We start from the raw sequence: 21,986 nt of genomic DNA on the forward strand, positions 1-21,986 counted from the left end.
ATACACATGGTTAGATGAAAGTTACTTTCCAGGTGACCCTACTATAATAGTTGGTGTTTTTTTAAGCGCTAAACATTGCTTTTTTCGTTAGTTGGCAGGTTTTCGGATGATTATAAAAAATATCGTTAATAAACAGTTATTATAATTATTACTCTAGCTGGAGATTTATCAGGTGGATCGACACCTACTATTAAAAAAATGAAGGTTTAAATACAGCGTATTAGTGAATTTTTCGTTGTTCAACGCTTAGGAAAAAGCAGTCATCAGGACGAGGCAATCGCGTCCTACCATTGAGGACTGACGAATTCACATTACTGTCACTACAGTTACTTCCCACGTCTGTAAATTGCAGATCTTTCCTTCAAGAAAAGTCCCTTTCCTCAGTACTTTAACAGTTAGTTTTTGTAGTATCTTGGTTGTGATCCGATGTAAGCAGTTCAGGTTATAAAGTCTAATCTAAATCTTATCAGGCAATAAAAAAAGGATAAACTCTAGTATACAACTCAGTTCCAAAAGACATTGTTAAAACACAGAGGTTAAAAGGACTAAGTGTCCATGCTTGACCCAATTCAAGGCAAAGACCTGGAACTTAGATTTGAATGTTAGGTCTATGTTGAAGCAGGTATATACACTACGGAATTCTTAGTTACAGTTTCTATGGCGAGTGAAATATAGCGGCTCCTCAATTTCGCATTAATTCTCGTCCTGGTAGTCCAGGAGAATCCGGCTCCCTGGGATGCTATTTTCGGTCCAGTGTAGAACTGTTAAGCAAACTTCTACACCCACTGAAATCAATATCACGCTCTGTGACCGATCACTGGTATAAATTCTTCCCACACCGAGAACTTCTGCTCCCCACAACTAAATCCACCCAAGACACGTTTGAGCTTGTACACGCTCTTTTATGGGAAAAATTTCCACTAATCAAAATATTTGGCTCCGAAGACACATCAGTGTCTTCCACCCGGTTGCTCATTCAGGACCTGGTCTCGATCAGATATTGACAGCGACTAATCAAAACAGACATGCCTACTTATGCTACGCTAAAATTTGTCCTCTCTTCGTGGAAATGAAGTCCCTTTCGAATTCTAACACTTAATGGGAGATTAAGCTTTGTCCTATATTTGGGGAGTGCTTAATGAGGGTCTACTAAATTTTCTCCGAACTTTAGGTAGGCTGGAACTTTTTTTTTGTAAGCGAATGAACCACGCTCTTCCAAATCGGATCAGGTTTACCCAAGTAAAAGCGACGCTAGCAGTTACAAGTTTCAATAAAATCGTATTAATTATCTGATATTCTTCTGCATGAAATCTCAGTTTTGCAATTTATAACTAGAGTCAAACCGTGAAAGGAATATAAAAAAAAGTATACAAAAAGCTCATTCAGAAGCACAGTTATTGGAGAATTAAGTTGTGGACAGGGTAAAATAATCTTTGGGTTCCTTGAAAGAGCAGCATTTATTTTAAATTTTATCAAAAGGCTGCGGTACATTATTCAAACCTAGAAATACAAAAACATCGCATTTATCAAATCGACTCCTTTCTCGGTGGTACATTCAGTAATTTTTTAATTTGCTTAAAACATCAACAACAGCAGAGTCATTGCAACTCGTGGTACAAGGAAAAAGCTGAATAAACCAACTGCGGAGTGATGTGTAATTTTGTATAATGAGCCGACGTTTCTGATGCGTGACCTATGATTTGTCATTCTTTTCTATAAACCTCCGAGAAAAGTTTTTCATGTACGTGGAATCAATTTAAAGTGAAAGTTTCTTCTTTATTAATGCGTAAATAAGTCCGATGAAGAAAGGTATAGCTACTGAAGAACAACGCAAAATAATGTTTGGTTTGGATTTTTACCAAGAATTATCAGCTGAGCCCTCAAATGAGCCGATTCCAGTTCATAAAAATAATTGTTACCAGGACAATGTTAACAGGGAATGGCCGCATCCAGTAAAGTAACTTTTTTCGTTCTGAGGGACTGGAAGGGGAGGGTTGGAGAAGAAATATAGAAGAATTTGCTTTGCATTATGCATAGCTGCAAATTTTTGATTTTCGAAAAGCAGGAGGAAAAAGTTGAAAAGCAACAGTCCTTTCCAAAAACTTTTTGGGAAAAGGGGGCTTTTTTTTTTAAAGTCCACATTGCACTAGAAATTAAATTTCACTGCCAAAATATACGTTTTAAATACAGATCTGGGACTGTTTATTAGTGCAGCATGCTTTTAAACATTAACCTAACATTTTTCTGTCTGTGGATTTCTGTTTGGATATTCGATTAGACAAACTTTTCAGAAATGTGTTAGTTTTGTTCGGAACAATGGCCATACTAGACGTGGCTGGCAGGAGCATTTGCAAATCTTCACAAAGAGATCGAAGGTCAGCTTTTATTTTTCTAACCTGGCTGAATAGTTTCTCAAACTCAGCACTGCTATGAGGAATTGTTAAATGCCAAGAAGCACTTGGAATAATCTGTTATATTTTAAGTTTCCTTGTCAGTTCCTCAACCAAGGACCAATATACATTGAATTGAGTCTGGTAAATCCTCACACAAACTGACGCTGCAAAACATCTATTGCCTCCTCTAATTACACGAAAAACTGGAAACTTGTCCATAAATTTAAAATGCACTACCAACTGATGCAATCTGTACTCATTCAGTATTCACAAGAATATTTTCAATGGAACTTGTACACCATTGTAGTCACATACAGTGAGCATACTTCTCACTCATTTCCAAAATGGAATATTTTAAAAACGTTGCTAAAATAAATTTGCATATGTAGGAGCAATGACCTCAAGTATATGAAAGTGGGATAAGTTTGATTGAAGGGTTGTTTGGGTTCTAAAATGTTGGCATAACATTAGAAAAGTGATAGCTTATATTTTAAATTTCGTGGCTCATATTGCTTCTCACCACTTGTAACCCCCTTCTTTAAACAAACCTGTCAAAAGGTTGGCGCTGCTAGTCAAGTTACACATTTAACCAAAGACAACCATGTACTCTCGTTTCAAATCTTTTACTTAAGTGGAATGCACCAGTTGAAATTGTTCAAATTTATATTTCCTTTTAGCACTTCTAGTAGTAGTAAAAATGCACTAAATATTCATCCAGTGTCAGAGGAAGGCGTGCAGATCCGTTTTCAGCAAATCAATAAGATGAAAATGATAGCCTACTACCACGAAGTAGTCAATCCTTTCTTTTAAATAAAAAAAAGAAAATAAATTCTGTTTATACTCCGGGACGGCCACATGGTCAGTAGTTCCCAAGAAAAAGAGAAGACAAAAAAAACAGCACCATATTTAGCAATACCAGACTTTAACTCCGGTCAACAACGTACGCGTACTTATGTACCTCGCGTCTGATCACTCAGCTAAGGCAGCCATTTTTAATACCCTTGCTACAGGGTTGTCAGATGGGGATCGGACGTCCCCCTTCTTAAACAAATTGGCGGCACATCCCTGCTTGCTACTCATTTTCTAGGCCTACAATTAAAGGCGCATTATTAATACATGGTGAGTTTTTTGTAGGAATCCCACATGCTTTCAAGTTGTTCAGAAGAACATATCCAATGAGATGACAGAAATCGCGGGATACCTACCTAGTAACGGGTAGGCCCACCTACCGCCCGGATAAGGACAGTCACACGGCGAGGCATTCAGTCCTAGTTGACGGAAGCGTTCCACAGGCATTTCCATCCATGCTTGCTGAACCGCTGTCCATAATTCCGTCGCATTCCTGGGTGGAGGATCCAAAGCTCGAAAGGACCTCTCCACAACAACCCAAAGATGCTGTACAGGGTTTACGTCTGGTGAACGGGGAGGCCCATTACATGGTGGTAAAATCTGAGGAATGCTCTTCGAACCATGTTCAAGTCACCATGGCTGTGGGGAGGCGCATTGCCCTGCTGGAAGAGTCCATTGCCCTGTGGGTACACGATGACCATGAAGGGATGCAGATGGTCTACAAGGATGGACCCCAGACCATTACCGGCCGTCCACCTGCCTGAACAGTTTCTTATTGACATGACGGGTGCCTGGATTCGTGCGGTTTCCCCCAGATACGCACTCTCCCGTCCGCTCAAAATAACTGGAAACGGCACTCATCGGACCAGGAGACCCATCTCCAATCATCCAAGGTCCAGTGCTGATGTTCTTTTGCCCAGTTGAGGCGTAAAGTCCTTGTCGTGGTGTTAGCAACGGGACTTTGGTGGGTCGGCAGCTCACAACCTATTGAGGCTAATGATTGCCTGATGGTCTTGGTGGAGATGTTTCTGGCACTTCCCTCGGTGATTTGCTCTTTGTTTTGGCTGAAACAATGCGAGACAGACGACGGCTACTTTCATGCACCACTTTCTCCGCCCACAGCGTTGTTCCAGAAATGGCGTATTCTCGATACACTCTTGTGATACTGTCGAACGGGGATAGTGCAATTTCCGTGCCACCACCGCGATAGAGTGACCCATGAGTCGGGCACCCGCTATCATTCCTCTTTCAAAGTCCGTTAACTCAACGTTTATTCATGACATCGAAATACCGTCTACGTGAATGCAGTGTACCTATTAGGACTTGCAAACCGGTTTTATAAACCGGTTAAATCCGGTTTTTATATTGAGTTGTTAAAACCGAAACAGCTTTTAAAACCGGATTCTAATATTTTTTTTATTTAGCCCTCGAATATAATTTTTTGTTAGGCACATTTTCTTTTGTTTGTTCGATTGTCTGGATCGTTCAACTGCTTTACGTTTTAAACATGTTTTTTTATTTTAAGGTACGAATCTCATGGGCAAGTGGCCCAAATCTAGGAGGGGTGCCTTTTATCTTCCCACCTGTATCATGGCACGATGCAGGTGTACTCATTTACGACTGAGTAGAGTGTGTTTAGTGTCAAACGGCACCAGGGGTTCCCCCCATCTCCGCGTGCTATACATTGAGGGTGTGAAACAGAACACTGTCAATGCCAGAGGTTTAAAAGTATATGGATTTTGTATTTGTGTAGTGTCGTGTACCGTTGTTCATCTGGTCATTTAGCCGCTGGGCCCCAACGTTGCCCCACTCCGCCCCGTGGAGGCAGACCAGGTACACTACTTAGTTATTTACTCTGGCAGGTCCTGCCACCTAATTTCCTGAGATTTCAGTGGCAAGGACCAAAAAAAAAAAAACACGCTATAGATAGGGGTCAGCCAAAACAAAGGGAGTACTAGTTGGGCGATTTGATGTTGTTAAGTTTTTGGATGTAGGGCTCACACAATTTGGAGTTGATTCAGACACTAGTTGTAAGTTAGAGAAGGGGAGGGAGACTGAAGACTGGGGGGAAAAGACAGAGATACGGGGTCCATAGGGAAGATGACCCCCAAGTCAGTGGAGCAGGCCCATGCCCCACCAGAGTGAAAAAGAGGGGTGGCGAGGGGGGGAGGACACCAGGGATGAACTCCCCCTCCCGCCAGGGAGTGGAGGCAAAGGACCACGCAAGAGAGCGTGGCTAGGGAGGCCTAAAAGGCAGCAGCTGAGCTGTGCTGGTGTAGGTTCTGTCACTCCTGGGACGAAGGAAGAAAGGAGTTTTTTTTTTTTCTCCCTTTTCATGAGAGGACTGTCATATCCAGGAAGTTTCTTACTTTGATCTTCAATGGGTGGTGTTTGGGTGCCTAACCCGTCTAGCAGTGAAGACAGACTGCGCAAACTCTGTAAAGGCGACATAGCGCTGCTCGTCCATTATAATCAGGTGCTCACAATTTCGGGGATTTTCTTGCATTTTAGTGGCAAACCTTAGCCGGAACTCATCATATTCATGGCAATCATACATCACGTGATCCCACGTTTCTTCATCCCCGCAGTGACACAGCGGATCTTCTTCTATGCCTAGGGATGTTAACTTCGCTTTAAAGGGTCCGTGACCTGTAAATAGAAATGTAGTATGGAGGCCTGGTGAGTACCAGGGAGGAGGCTTTGGACTGATGAGGTTCACAGAGGGAATGAACTTTTTGGTTATCAATCCTTTGTTGGTGGTGTCCCATGTCTCTTGCCAGGTCCTGTACATAATTTCGGAGATTCTCTTCCTTTCCTGTTTGGGGTTGTTATCAAGGTTAAGAGTGATGCCTGCTGTTTCGGTGGGAACACTCTTCTTCAATCGTTGATATAATCCTCTTCTTATTACCTCTAGGTGTAGGGGTATACATCCAGCTAGCACCTGCAGAGCTGGGGTGCTTACTGTACGGCACGCCCTTGTTACGGCAAGGAGCATAGAACGCTGTATGGAGTCTAGTTTACGGCGATTTCGGTCGAGGGAGGCCCTAGTACACCATACTGAGGCTCCATAGCAAGCTATTGGCACAAATATGGCATTATAGATGAGGGCCAGAGCCCGGCGCTTTAGGCCCCAGTCTGCACGGCTTATACGGATGATCATGGCCGAGTATTTTTTTTTATTTTCTGTGAGATATATTTCAAGTGAGCATGGAAATTTAGCTTCATATCTAAGACGATTCCTAAATACTTGATTTCTGGGTATAATTTTATGGAGGTGTTGTCAATTTTGATAACCGGTGGTCTTCGTAGTTGAAGCGTTCCCTTGAGCAATATAGATTTGGTTTTCTCTCCCGAGATCTTTAGTCGGTGAATGGCTGTCCAATCCTGGAGCTTAGTTAGTGCACAATTTGCTCTCCCCTCTAAATCAGCTCTTGTGTCACCATGCACCACCAAAACCAAATCGTCAGCAAACGCAAGGGGTTGAGTCATCCCCAAGTCCATCCCAAGGAACTCGTCCAGGACGATGGACTAAAAGAAGGGCCCCAGGACCGAGCCCTGGGGACAGCCTCGGGAGACCTGGCTAGTGACAGACTCGTACCTGGTACTAACATGGACAGTGCGGTGTCTCAGGTACTCCTTGACACAGGTATAAAGGTTGAGCGGTGCTTTGGCTTGTCGGAGTCTTCTGAGAAGACTTGGCCACCACAGCCGATCAAACTCTCCAGCAAAGTCAACTGTGATGGCTAGCGCATACTTGCCTTGAGTGCTTGAAACAGTAGATATTAATTTAAGAAGAGCATCTTCAGTGCTGCAACCAGCTTTGAAACCGTACTGAAGTGGAGAAATGAGGTTTTCTTTAGAGTAGCATTTTGACAACCAGCTGAGGAGAAGCCTTTCCAGAAGTTTGCCTAGGACTGGCAAGAGAGCAATTGGCCTGTAAGATTTTGGCTCTTCAGGTGGTTTGTCTGGGTTCTTCAAGATGAGTTTAAGGCATGCCTCCTTCCAGATAGCAGGAAAGTGGCCTTCCTTTAGGCATCTGTTGAAAGTGGCGAGCATGGTGTTAGGGAAGTAGGTTGCAAATTTCTTGATAACATCCACCTCCAGGAGGTCATTGCCAGGAGTTTTATTTTCTTTAGTTTTGTCCAGTGCAGCTTTTAGATCGTCATTTGTAAATGGTTCTTCAGTATTTTCTGTTGTATAAGAATCGTTAGCGGTAACAATCTGTAGTTGCTCTTCAGTTAGCTGTGCATCATCTGTTGGAAAGAGGGCATTTAGCATGTTATGGACAGAGTCTTCCCACGTGAAGGTGGAAGAACCATCAGGTTTTACAGTTGTACTGAGGACTTCACCTCTAGGGAGTTTGTTCACAACGATACGATAGACAACTCCCCAGGGGTTATCATTTCCTGTGATCGAGACCAGATTCTGCCATGAGGCTTTTTTGCAGCGTCTAATCATGGTAGTGTAACTGTTCCTTAAGAATCGGTAACTGTCTTTTGCGGCTTCGACCTCCAAGGGTGGGAGGTGAGCACGGGCTCTCTGAAAAGTTTTACGAGCTTGGTGGACTCTCTTCCTCATATCTTGTAGTTCAGCATTCCACCAAGGGACTGCGTTTTTGAAGGGCCTTCTCTTGGGGATTGCCATAGCACAGGCCTCTTTGATGGTCTTGGAGAGGGAAACTGCACAGTCCTCAGAGGTGATGTGATTCAGTTGTGAAGAATCTTCATTTAGTCTTCTTACAAGTTCGGCTTGAAAGCGTGGCCAGTCAGCTTTCTTTGTGCAGAATCGCACTACATCCCTTGGTATTGGGGGAATACGATCCACGGAGCGGCCAAGAGAATAGGTGATTGCTCTGTGGTCAGAAGTGGTCCATGCTTCATTAACCTTCCACTTGCTGAACTTTCCAGAAATAGTCGGCGTGGTCAGGGTGATGTCGATGGTACTTTCCCAGAGGGTGCTACTGTATGTGGGGAGATTTCCAGGCTGGTTGAGTACTTGTAGTCTGGAGGCAAGGATGAAGTTTTCAAGTTCCTCCCCATTTCGAGTGACCGTACGATCAGGTGTTTGACTATGCCACAGGGGAGAGCGACAATTCGCGTCCATGGCTATGAGTAGCTTACCCCCTGGGAGAAGGTCAAGTGCTGTTTGTATTATGGCGATCGCAATTGAGATGTCTTCACCAGGTCTGCTATAGAGTGAGAGCAGATGTAAGGATCCCATGGCAGTAAGAACTTGAGCACAGGCACTAAAGGATGTACAAAGTGGAGCTACTTTAGTTACAGAGATTTCAGTGTTACTGACTAGGATTGCGGCCCGTGATGCATCTGTAGTACCTTGAACGATTTTGTATGAAGCTGGATAACCTGTGACCTTACCCTTGTAGGCATAAGGCTCCTGGAGCATAATTATGTCAATATTTTCTTCCTCTGTTTTTAATTTAATTTGTTCAACCACTGCTCTGGCATGCTGTGCATTTATCTGCAAGAAATTCAGCTTCTTCTGTGTTGGTGGTTGGGTGGACCGTCTATCCATAATTGGTTCTGTCTTGGTATATTCCCTTAAATTTTATATATACAGGGCAGTTTGCATCCCTGACGGAGTGCAGGTGGGGTATTTTAGACCGTTTGCAATTTGCACAAGCTGCTGGTTCCTCCCTTTTAGGGCAGTCTTTGAACTCGTGTCCCTGCTGGGTACAGTGACCACACGTTGGGACCCGTTGGTTGCAGGTGTGCGATGTGTGCCCAAATTGCAGACACCTGAAACATTTGGGAACTGGAACGTACTCCTTGAATCGGTGGCTTCCCCATCCGATGTAGATTCTCTCATGTTGGCTAATAACCTTCCACGCTCTGGGGGAAAGTTCGACTACCCAGTTTACTGTAGCAGCTGACTTAGACTTCGTGATATGTTTTGGTATAATGTCAGCATCAACGTCGTCCTCTGCTGTATGGGCGCTAAGGTTTTTGTAGTATATTTCCTCCTTTAGCTCTTGAGGAGTAGTACTCTTGTCCAGACCGAAGAGGATAATGGAAGGTCCTTTTCGTTTTGGCGTTTCTGCCTTCAATCCTATGTTGGAGATTTCTGAACTCTTTAGTATAGTTTGTGCCTCCTCCCTAGTATCCGTTTCAATGATAACACCAGGCATCCTGGTTTTTCTTATGCTTTTGATCTTTAGGGTTTTCATGTGCTCCTTGAGGTTGCTGGTTAAGACATCCTTAACTGCGTCGCTAGTTGTTAGTTGCGTATCCTGTGTGGGTTTCACCAGGATAACATGCGATTTAGCTGTTCTTTTGTCAGATTTCCTGATAGTATTTTTTTGCACAGGGACCTCTTCGTTGAGCGATGAAGTGCCATTCCTCAACGCCTCGGTAAAAGAACGGGGGCGTTGTAGCATTTTGTTTTCCCGTTCTTGTGTGAGTAGGTCTGATTTGGCCGACATTTTCTCGTTATCTGTATGCAGATGGTAAACAATGCCCTCCATTTTCGACCATATTCTAATAATGCCTGTGCGAGCGACAGCAGTGATTCTGTTGGTCTTCTTGGCGATATATTTCTCAAGGATGTCGCGCAGTTTTAAGAATTGGTCAATTGGGGTCCCCTGTAGTGGTTCTTCCTTGTCATCAGTGTTATCTGTATCCGATCCGCTGGATGTATCCCTACCTGGGTCCCCAGGTATATCCCTTACAGGGGGGGACTCTGTGCCAGATCTATGTCTTGTCCTTCTAGCTTTCCGCGTGCTTTTTTGCCTCTTTAGTTCTCTCATAGCTTCATCGTTCTCATGAAGGAGATTAGCATTTCTAGTGCGTCTGCCAGCGTCTGCGCGGTCTCTGTTCATATATTCAACGTCGGAATCTGACATGGTTTTAGTTCAGCGCAAAAATTCCAGAAAAAAAAAAAAGGCAATACAATTTTTCAGGATTTCACAACTATAGTCTTCTAGAGAATCGCAGAAGACTTTGTTTACTTTGCAAGATGGACATTCGCAATTAGTGAAATGCGGCAGTCAAGGTCACAACTGAAGGAATAGAGTAGATGTGTTTACTCACTAAGTCCTGCGCCGGAGGGGAATGCTACACATTCTTGTCACACAAGGGGGTATACATTCCATTGTCACACGCGCCTCCCAAGTCAAGTGCAGGGTATTTGCGTGGCAACCACAGTGTAATTGGTGCCTCTCTATAGCCCTGCTGTCAGCCGCATGGTGACCAGTACGGTCTGGCAACAAAGGATACAGATAGAAAACGCAAATATCCTGCAAAATTCCCAGTAAATGAGCAAAAGTTTCTCACCCTGAGATCCACTGTAGTAATTCTTCTAATTAGTACACTTTTCATTAACTAACAGGCACTGTAAACACATATTCAGAGACAAAACCCAGGAGCGCGGAAAACGTGCGTCTACGTTTAGATGTATGTATTCTTTTAGGCCATTTACGACTGAGTGAGTCGGAGTGATAGCGTAAAAGAAAATGCTCAACATTTCTCCGTTCCATCTATCTTGTTCGCCAGGCAAGTTATGGAACGCGCCTTATTGATGGTTACCCACTAGAAACAGATTCGTTGAATATTGCATCAAATTACAATCGTAGAAAGTTTTTTGCTTCTTTATTCCTATTAAATTTGCGATCAAATGTTCTCCAAAAAGCAGCTTCACCAAATTTATCTTTTATGTAATTTTTAAAATACAATAGATTTAATTGGGGGAAAAAATTGCAAGTAAATAAAAAAATTCTTTCGTGAAAATTTTGAAACTTGCCTCGTTTAGACTCGTCATTCAGTGCTTGCGGGAGTGACTCATAGTATTGTGCCTTTGTTATCTTCAATATTTTTATTGAAAATTGTCGGTGATATAAATTCCTACTAATTAATATTTATTACTCTTTATATGTCTAAGATTAAATCAAATATATAGAATTATTTTGCTCGAAAAAGCAAAGATGAAGCACAATGTTCAAAATGTCAGAAGATAATGAAGTCGTCTGGAGGATCTACATCATCTTTGATGTTGCATTTAAAGAAAATGCATCAGATTGACATTAAACAAGATAACAGTGAACCTCCCGTAAAAAATGGTAAGAACATTAGAAAACTTTATCGTTAAAAAAATCTAGGGAAGAAGAGATTTCAAAATTAGCTGCTTTAGATGGATTTTCTTTTAATTCAATTGCCAAGAGTGAGTTTATACAATCAAGCCTTCACCTTCAGAGAAATAAATACGACAAATTATCACCAGCCTCAGTGAATGGAATTAAAAAATATGGTTCTGAATTATTATAAAACTAAGAAAGAACTAATTCAGCATTTCAAAAATTCATTGGTTTGGGTGCACGGTATTCATTGACTCTAGACGAATATACGTCTATACAAAATAAAAGGTATATGAATATAAATGTGCATTCAAAAGACAATCATTGATCGTTAGGTCTTATTGAGATTAAATCGTTCACTTGATAGCAGAAGAACTGAGCAAATTGTGAATGGACACTTGAGGGAATTTGGTTTGAACTTGGATGAGGATATTGTTGTCTGCACCACCGATGGAGCAGCAATGATGATTAAGGTTGTCAAGAAAATTACGCCTAATCATCAACAATGTATAGCCCATTGTATACATCTGTCAGTTATAGATGTACTTTATGAAAAAGCAATCAGTTATGGTGCCACAGTCTAGGAGTCTCCCAAAGACAATGAAAATAATAAAGAAAGTAGTGATGAGTGAAGAAAGACAGCAAGTCATGCTTTATCAAACTGACTTTACCGATGAGCTCATTTGTTTCTTCAATCCAGTGGCCAATATTGCACAAACTATTAACAAAGTCAGAAAAATTTGCAAGCTTTTTTGGAAAATCGCCTACCAAAAATGACATATTACAAAGTTTTGTTAAAGCAAAATTTAATGTGAAAGAATATAAACTTATATTAGATTACGAGACTAGATGGGATAGCACATTCTATATGATTGAGAGATTTTTGAAATTGAAAAATTGCATTCCAAATGCTCTATGTGCAGTACTGTTAACTGAAGCTGTGTCTGACGATGACTGGAAAACACTTGAATTGCTTTGTGAAACTTTGCGACCAGTTGAAATTATTCTGAAGGCTATAATCTCAGAAGATACAGACTTACTTAAAGCAGAGTCTTCAATAGAATTTCTGCTTGCTAAGCTTGATACAGCAGAAAATCCATTTGCTTTAAAGTTTCACCAAAGCCTTTTGCAGTGTTACAATGCAAGACGAAATTGCTCAACTGTGGCTTTGCTGAGCTATCTACACAACCCCAAAAAGTTTAGGAAAGAAGATTCAGGTTCAAGAACTTTTGATGTTCCAAGTAAGCAAGTTTTGAAAAAGCACGCTGAAGAGATTTATCAGAAATTATTTGCAAAACATTCCGAAAGAGTCTTAGCGTTGAATGAAGAAACTGAAAATAAACGAATCTCAATCTGTTCTTTTAGAAGAAAAGAAAGACTCGTCTAGTTCCGATGTTGGAGATATTCATGCGAGAGTATGATCGTGTAATAAAGAGATTAACTGAAGAGCCTTTAAAATATCCGAGTGAATTGGAAATCAGCAAAGAATTTAAAATTTTGGAGGCAACTAGCAGTAGAAGTGAAAAGCTGGAGAAAGTTTATAGAGCACTGCTGACCATTAAACCAACAAGTGTCCAATCTGAGAGAGTGTTTTCGATCACTGGTCTCTTTAACACAAAAAAAAAAAGGGTCAAGTCTATCAGGAAAATTGCTTAATATACTGTGTTTTTTAAAGGATCATTTTCAGAAAAAATGAGCAATAAATAGTAAAGTAATTTCCAAGCTGTTTTTTTCACATTAGTTTTATTTATTTATTATAGGGCTTATTATTTTTTTTTTGTTTACTATACGAGAAGATAGTTTGTATTCAAAGGATTTGAATACAATTTGTAATTTTGTATAATCTCAAGCTGGTTACTTTTTTGGAGCATTTTAATTTTTTTTTTTTTTTTTTTTTTACTATAAGAGGCGATAGATTTTGTTTAAAAGATTTGATTACGATTTGTACAATCTACCCAAGATAAAATAAATACCTGTGTTATAAGCTTTTAATTATTTTCCCTAAGTCTGAGAAAATCGGTTTTAAAAGTAAACTTCGGTTAAACTCGGTTTTGAAATTTCTCGGTTTTATGCAAGCCCTAGTACCGGCCAAGCGGTGGGTTCGTACACTAGCAAGAGGGGTGACAGCATCGTTTTTCCCAGGAAAAAGGTATCCCACGAATTCTGTCCTTTCAGTGTAATATTCTACATAAACACTTCCACCCAGAGAAAGCTGCTTTTATTTAATAAGATAAAAAAAAAAAAGGTTACCTGAATGCGATATAGCTCGTTATCACTTTGATTATTGCTATCTGTAAAAGTCGAAGATGGCCATTTATCAGTCATCGTTGTCTATTCTTTCTCTGTGCAATTTTACTGACACTGCCTCTTATTTTAGTTCTTTCACACCCTTGTTTTTATAGGATGGAAATAAGTATTCTGCACATATGACATCGTCACCATGAAATGCAACAAATGTCTGATTATATCGCGTTTACTGCCGCTTAAAACCACATCTATATATGGTACACAAGGCCATGTTACCTTTTTCAGCCTTTACAATACATGGAAGATTGTGTACATGTTTTCAAATTTTACGTCATTGCTTTCACATCTTACTGAAAGGCTTAATTAGCTTCGCAGTACATAAGTGCGAAGAAAAGACTGTACATAAGCAAAAACCCCTGCGCGTTTCTATTTTGCACAGACTACCACGGCACACCTGACTGCCAATTCTTTAATTAGAAATGAGCAGATATTTGCAAAATTAAAGAAAGTCTTGCAAAAACAGTCTTTGAAACAGACAGAGAAGGATCAAATGGTGTAAAAAAAGTATTCTCTGTCGTAAATCCAGAGAGTTGGCAGTCATGGTCATGGATGACTGAAGAACTCAGCGTGATCATTTTGAAAAGAACGGGCGCAGCACGAGTCACGCACATCATCGCCAATTACTGACATGATTTTCAGCCATCTGTCGTTTAATATAATCGCACACTAATTCAATAAGATTTAAGTAGGAATAATATGGTGGAATCCATAAAACTTCATGCCCATGGGCTGAAATTATGTCCTGCAATCTGTATTTATAAGTGGCTGCTATCGCATTATATTCAAAAGATCTGGTTTCCTGATTCGGTTCATGTAACATTTTTTGACAACAACTATTCTATATATATCTTTTACTCTGAGATTCATCTGAATGGTACCCGAAACTGATTTTGATGTTCCAGCCTCTTCTCTAGACATACTGCAAAACAAAAGCCTTTTAAAACATTCAGTACGAAATCTAAATCTAAAGTAAATAACTTTTCTAATCCCACTTGTTCCTCACATACTAGCGTGTGTTATTTCTTTTATATAAGCCAAGTTCCCCAAATATATCTTTCCAGAGTGGTCATAGAATAGTAAACCTCTTTCAATGGGAAGAGGTTTCAGCAGCTAGTCAGTGAGGATGGAGAAAAGTTCGATGTAAACGAAACGAACTTGAAAATTCATACAATGAGCCGCTATGGCTTTTAAGAGCTTTCCGTTGGTATAAAAAAAAAAAAAAAAACCCATAGCTCATGATTTTAAGCTGATCAAACTACCCTTTCATGGAGAAAGGAGCAGTAGCGTTCATCCTAACGCAGAATAATTGACGTTTGAATATTTTCTAGGTCTTAATGATTCGTCTTGCGTCCTCAGATATTTTGTCTACAGGTTTCTTAAAAGAAATTAGCATTGGGAGATTCTGTAATATTAACAGGACCATCAAATCCACAATTTCTATGCAAAGAAAAATACTCAAAGCAACTTGAGCCATTGATACCTGTTGTCAGATTGATTAACGACTAATGAAATTGACTTCATCCTCACTAACAGAAGATATATTGTGAATGATGTTACCGTCCTGAATAAGGTAAATGTTGGAAGTGATCACAGAATGGTAAGATGTACACTTGATATAGATGTAGGAAAGGAAAAAAACTGACTCGAGTAAAGGTCTTTGAAATAACAGGAGAAAAAGCAGTATGTAATGGAACTTAAGAACAAGTTTGAGCTTCTGCAGACTGCTCAGGACCAAGATATCGACGAGGAATATTACAACTTTCTGAAAGTGATAAAGCCCAAGAAACCTATAGGGAAACAGAAATCCAAAGAAGAAAAAAAAAATTAGTCAAGAAACACTTGTCATGATGAACCAAAGACGACAAATGAAGAGCAAGAAAAACACTGACAGGGAGAAAATTGAGTGTACTGAGTTATGCAAAGCCATTAGAAAGAGACTCAGAGAGGACATAAGAAGATTTAACACAAGAAAAGTAGAACAAGCATTAAGGGAAAACAAAGGATTTAAATCAGCAGCCATGAGCAGTAATACAGAAAGACAAATGATACTGAAACTGAAGAATAGCGATGGTGTACTTATAAACAGCAGAGAAGGCATAATTCAAATAGCAGAAGACTACTATAGAGAATTATACAAGGAGCGAGGGAATGATACCAGCAGTGGGGAAGATGGATTGCAAAGTAGCAACACATACGACATACCCGATATTCTTCCCGATGAGGTAGAACATGCATTGAAGAAAATGAAGAATCAGAAAGCCCCGGGGGAAGATGAAGTTACTGTATAGTTGTTAAAATTGGGAGGAAGAGACAACACAAAAACTGGCAAGGCTCTTCACAAAGTGCATTAGAAAAGGTGTGATGCCTAAGCAGTGGAATAATGCAATCATAGTTTTGCTGCATAAGAAAGGAGATAAATCAGAAATTGGAAATTATAGACCAATTAGCTTGTTATCCCATATCTACAAGTTGTTCACAAGGGTCATTACTAACAGATTAGAAAGAATACTTGATGAGAATCAACCGAAAGAGCAAGCTGGCTTTAGGACAGGATTCTCAACTATGGATCACCTTCATGTAATATCACAGCTAATGGAGAAAGCAAATGAATATAAAACACCATTATGCCTGGCATTTGTGGATTATGAAAAGGCATTTGACTCCATACAGCATAAGGCAATGTTTCGGGCACTGGAAAGACAAGGCATAGATACTCCATATATTATGATTTTGAAGAAAATATGAGTGCTACATCCTTTATTAGACTAGACAAAGACAGTAGCAAATTTAAAATCGAGAAAGGAGTTCGACAAGGAGACACAATATCTCCGAAGCTGTTTACTGCTTCCCTTGAGGAAGCTTTCAGAAGATTAGACTGGTCGCAGAAAGGAGTCAATGTGAACAGAGAGTACCTAAACCATTTACGATTTGCAGATGACATTGTGGTCATAAGCCACAATCCCAAAGAATGAGAGGAAAATCTTAATCAGTTATGCACAGTTAGTAAGGATTTTGGACTAAAGATGAATATGGCTAAAACAAAAGTAATGATGAACAAGTATGCCATGGAAAGGGAAATAATGATTGAAGGAGCAGTAATTGAAATCATACTTATCTGGGACAAGTTATTAGCTGTAATAATGATAAATGGCTTGAAGTCAAGAGAAGAATAAATTTTGGATGGATAGCATTCAGGAAATATAGTCACATACTGAAGAGCAATATCCCAGTTTGTCTGAAACGTAAAATAATGAATCAATGTATACTCCCCACCATGACTTATGGAAGTGAAACTTGGGCACTCACCAAAAGAATGGAAGAGAAGCTAAGAACTACACAGCGAAGAATGGAACGAATTATATTGGGAATCAGACTGTTAGATAAGAAGAGAAACACATGGATTAGGCAGCAAACTCAAGTAAAGGACATTCTTATCAAAACTAAACAACTAAAATGGTCTTGGGCAGGACACATAGCTCGAAGACATGATGACAGATGGACTAAGAAAATAACAGAATGGTACCCAAGAGGAGCTAGAAGAAAACCTGGAAGACAAAGGCGGAGATGGATAGATGAAATTCATGAGTTTTTGAGTAGTAAATGGATGGCCAGTGCTCAAAACAGAAGGAACTGGAAAGTTGCTGGAGAGGCCTTCATCCTGCAGTGGATTGAAAATGGCTGATGATGATGTCAGATTGATCACCTTACTCACGATATTATTTAAACTGCATATGTTCTGTGATCGATTTTCTGTTTTGCTGGACGAAAAACCCGTTTCCGGGATGAAAAACCATGCTATCCTCGCCTCAGACCAACTAACTCAGCCATGTTGTAAAAAAGCCTCAAATTCCTCACGTCATCCAAGAGGTTGGTTGGGTTTTATTGGCGCATTAGCAACTAAGGCTATAATGCGCCTCATCCAAGAGGACGATAACGTATAACTTCGTACTGTCAATGCTGCTTTGCTATCAAGTACCACTTAATATAACAATTTCATTATAAAAAAAAATTAACAACTAAGGCTCACGGTGCTCCAATCACCTAGAATCCGGGGGGACCCTAGCAACGCCCACCGTATACCAGGCTTGAACATTGTTTATACGTTGAAAAGAGTTGAGAACGGCAGGCACCTAAGGATGAACGTACACAAGTACAAACTACGAACACTGTCAGGAGAGTATACAATCCAAAATACATCAACATTGGAAAAGTTACTATCCTCTTCCAACTTTACCCATGGAACATACTGGCTGAGCTTAACATAAATGAGGCTGCCTACTGGCTTTCGAGATGGATGGAATTCATTGCAAGGTCTGCAATGTCCAAAACTTGCATCCTTAGTCCCCACTCAAAGCCATGGTGGAATGACCTCCTGACCAAGGCCTTTAGGGAAAAACAGGCAGCCCATGCCTCTTACAAGAAGTCGCCTTCACAAGAGTCATACGCCAGATTTTCCAAAGCAAGGATGGATTTTCAGAAGAGGAAACAATTTTCTATTGACAATTTCATGAACCGCCGTCTATCCAGGGGAAAACGTGTGGTCCACAAGTCATACTTGAACCCCTCTGTCTTTAGATGTCCAGGAATGGTGTGAGCATGTGCTGCGTTTTAAGCGAGATCACCGTGTTTCCGAAGCATATCCTTGGAACGAAGCGTTTAACATGTCTTCACCTACTAGTAATACAGAAATTTCCGAAGAACAACTAATAAAAATAATAAATTCACTACCTGACAAGTCCACCATAGGAATTGACGCAATACCTCTGTTTAGTCTAAAAATTGCTTCTCATTTCATCAGCAAAGAGCTCACTCAACTCTACAAAGTACTCAAATTTGCACAGGTGCCTTCAAGCTGGTTATCATACAGTCGTGGCAGTTCCGAAAAAAAAAGCCTCATGCGAAAAGACCGGCTGACTTCAGACCAATATCAATTGCCTCTCCCTTCCTGAAATGCCTCGAGAAGTGCATCTATAATGTAGCACTCGCAATCTTTGCGCATAGGCCAGAACACACCCATTATGCCATGCCTAATAGATCTAAGGTAACCTGCCTACAGTCATTATCACAGAAAATACTTCAGGCCTGGAATGACAACGAAGATCTTCACACCATTTTTCTCGACATGAAATCTGCTTTCGACTCAGTCCAAATAACCCTTCTTGCTTTACTTGAGATTCTACGGGATATCCGGAAATATGCTCGAGATCCTCCATAATTTGCTATCTAGGAGAATGCTTCACTTCAAAGGCGATGGCGTTAAAGTCACTAAAAGCGTCGAAGTAGGGATCCCACAAGGCGGTTGTCTCTCAACCTTGTTATTTGCAGCAATATTCGTTCCACTAATGGATCAAATTCCAGCGTTCCTATCGTATGCTGATGATATTTGTTTGCTACTTGCCATGCAAACGCCATGTTGGTCCTTCACAAGAAAGACAAACCGCCTCTGAATCTGTAAACATCTACCTAAATGCATTCTATAAGTATGCTAAATTTTTTGGCCTGTCAGTCAATCCAGAAGTCAAACTATCTCATCTTTACGCCAAGTCGGATGACTTCTACTGGTACTGCATCTTCTCTACTTCCGGTATTGGCAGGAAATGTCCTGACTTCCACAGATAGTGTCAATTTCCTAGGAGTAATCCTTGATGCCAATCTCACCTATAAAAAACAAATCCAAGCTGAGTATTCCAAAGCCCTGAGAGCGTTCTGGGGAATGAAAATTGATCTGTGCAAAACGCACAATAAGAAAATAATCAAGAAGTACCTCACAACTTACTTCTGTAGTGTACTCTCCTATGCCGTGGAAATTTGGTCGGCGGCACCACCCACCAGCCTCAGGAAACTATGGGGCCTCGAATTCTGGGTACTGAAGTGGGCCAACTTGTGGTCGCACCAGATCTACACAACATCTAAATCTACTCTCTGCTGCAACCTGCAATATACGTCCATAGAGCTCATGTGCTAAAAATAAAGTCATTCCTTCATCTGTGCTCAGCTAAGCAGGATCACATCAACATCTGGAACATAGTTGATTGGCGTTTGCCAAGCAGACATCTCCGTAGTACCCCCTCCTTATGCTCAAGGCTCCAGCGGTTACAGAATTTCAAAAGACACTTCCCTAATGTGACTCTGGACACTTTCAACATCGACAAGGCATATTGAGATGGCATCTTGTCCCATCTTGCGGTTTGTAAAGGACATTTATGTTAGTGCCGATCTTAGTTAGCCGATGTCATTTCATGTTCTGCTCAACTTGTAGTCCTTTTTCGCTGTAATTACTACTTCATTCATTTTTACATTTTGACTATTATCTTTGCTTTGATCTATTAATTATTATTAATAGTTTTTTTATAAATCAAAATCACTTGTATAAACAACTAAATGTAAGATTCCTCTGGCTTTCTGTGTAAGGAATCACTAGTGTATAAAATTTATGTTAATAAAGAATTTTATTATTATATAGCAGTTTTGTAATTTTTTGGTGTGGAAATCGATAATGCTTCTTAGAGGAAGGCATTTGTAACTGAATTTATTGGTGGTTGATTTGACTAGGTCCAATGTGAGAATTTTTACAATAAGCGAATTCTATGATGAATTTGATTGATGGTGCAGGGTGAGAAGGACGGACAAATGTATTTAATTAAAAAAGAATTGTTTTAGAAGTGAGTAAAAGGGAAATTAAGTCAATATTAAAACATTGTTTCTTCGATATTGAGACAGCCACCAAGATTTAACATATCTTCCTACTTTGAAATTAGAAAAAAAGATTTATTACTCATTTTCTTACTATTGTGTACTTCTTAAATTTTATTAAAAACAGAAAAACTGGACCAATTAAAAAGAAAGCCGTCGAGTTTCAAACTCAACAAAGAAGCAAATTATTTAATGTGCAGTGCGTTTTCAGGGAGTTAGATTTTTAAGGTAACTGAATTTTTTTTCAGTGATTAACTTAAGTGAAAAGTAAATATAGTTATTTCGTTATCAATTAATTACTAAGATTACTTTATAGTTTAACGTGCTCTACACTTAGCCTTTCAGTTTAATTACAAATGTATAATATTTATTTCTCTTCTCCCATATATACTTTTAAGTCTCCTTTCTCTTATACAGAGGTCTTTACAAGCAGCACCACGTTCACGAGTCTTACGAGGGTGCTCACACGTAGAACGCAAGTAGCCGTTTACCGGAAACCAGCAGCCACAAAGCGGAAACCTCTCACTGGCTATGAACACAGAAAGCAGTTGACCAGTGAAACTTCTCGGTATATGATGGGTAACGTTTTGCATTAGTCAATTGCTTTCTATTGTATTTACAGCCAGTGAAGCTTCACATGCAAGTCGCTGCTGGTTCCAGGTAAGCGGTTACCTCTGCTCTATGTGAAGCACACTTAGAGTGCTTACACGTAGACCATTAAACGGACGGACACGCAAACAAAGGCGTTCGCATATACGCGAACGTGCCTAAAAAGAGGCAAGGGAGAAGGGTAATAAATATTACCTTTGTAATTAAACTGAACGGTTAATTTTATAAAAACGTAATATATAGCACTTTAGGTATTTTATTTTTTAACTTTCCTGTTTGTATTTGACAGACTTGTCTTCATGCAATTGTATATTTAATCCTGTAAATGTCTTGGATCGAGTACGCATGTACTCTTGTTTATTGTAAAAGTGTTCCTCGCACCTTAGTCTGTAAATATTCACACCCTTCTGGCACAGAGCCGTCTCTGGGTGACCCAAGGTTTCTTGGGAAATAAACTGATTTGATCCTGAATCACTGAACTGTGACCACACCATCCGTAACAGACTATAGTATCGAACGGGTAAAACCACCTCCCACCGACAGAACTATAAAGGATTACGTATGGTGGATGTTCGTGAGCGAAGGGTGCAGCGTGTTGTACGGGCTCTACGGCAGGTCACTGTGCGACAGCTGACATCGCAATACAGAACGAGGAATTTAAGGACAATATCCCAAATGATGATGCGCCCCACCATCAGACGTTCCACAGCAGATAACGTAAGAGACATCCTATCCTCACCGGCTAATGCTGTGGTGTCAACAGCACCTTGGTTGGACACTGGAAACGAGTGTGCCGGTCGGATGAGTCAAAATACTTGGTGCAAAACGCCGACGAACGCTTTCGTGTGTGGCGCAAGCAACACGAGTGTTAATATATCTTTATTGCAATCAGTGAATAGAATGGATTACAGAGGACTGATACAACACCCATAACAGCAAAAAATGCTGGAGGTTTGACATATCATTAGACAAAGGATTACAAAGATTTATTACATGATTTTTTTTTACCACGATGGTCAGAATGTCACGCTTGCCAGATCACTGCGCTT

The 21,986-nt window shown here is 40.2% G+C and overlaps 1 protein-coding gene across 3 annotated transcripts in view; it reads right to left on the reverse strand.

Moving 5' to 3' along the window:
- Nucleotides 1-21,986, reverse strand: part of Eaat1 (Excitatory amino acid transporter 1) — a 155,334-nt gene that overhangs the window by 84,824 nt on the left and 48,524 nt on the right. The window contains exon 1 of one of the 3 annotated variants that reach the window (XM_090386729.1): nt 13,579-13,640. The exons of the other annotated variants lie outside the window; for them this stretch is intronic. The gene's annotated coding sequence lies outside the window, so the exon portion shown is untranslated. Of the gene's footprint in view, nt 1-13,578; nt 13,641-21,986 lie in introns of those variants that run through there. 3 annotated transcript variants of the gene reach the window in all.

This window comes from Mastigoproctus giganteus, chromosome 12, assembly GCF_048544385.1.
Source record: "Mastigoproctus giganteus isolate SK-2022 chromosome 12, ASM4854438v1, whole genome shotgun sequence".
Taxonomy (NCBI): Eukaryota; Metazoa; Arthropoda; class Arachnida; order Uropygi; family Thelyphonidae; genus Mastigoproctus; species Mastigoproctus giganteus.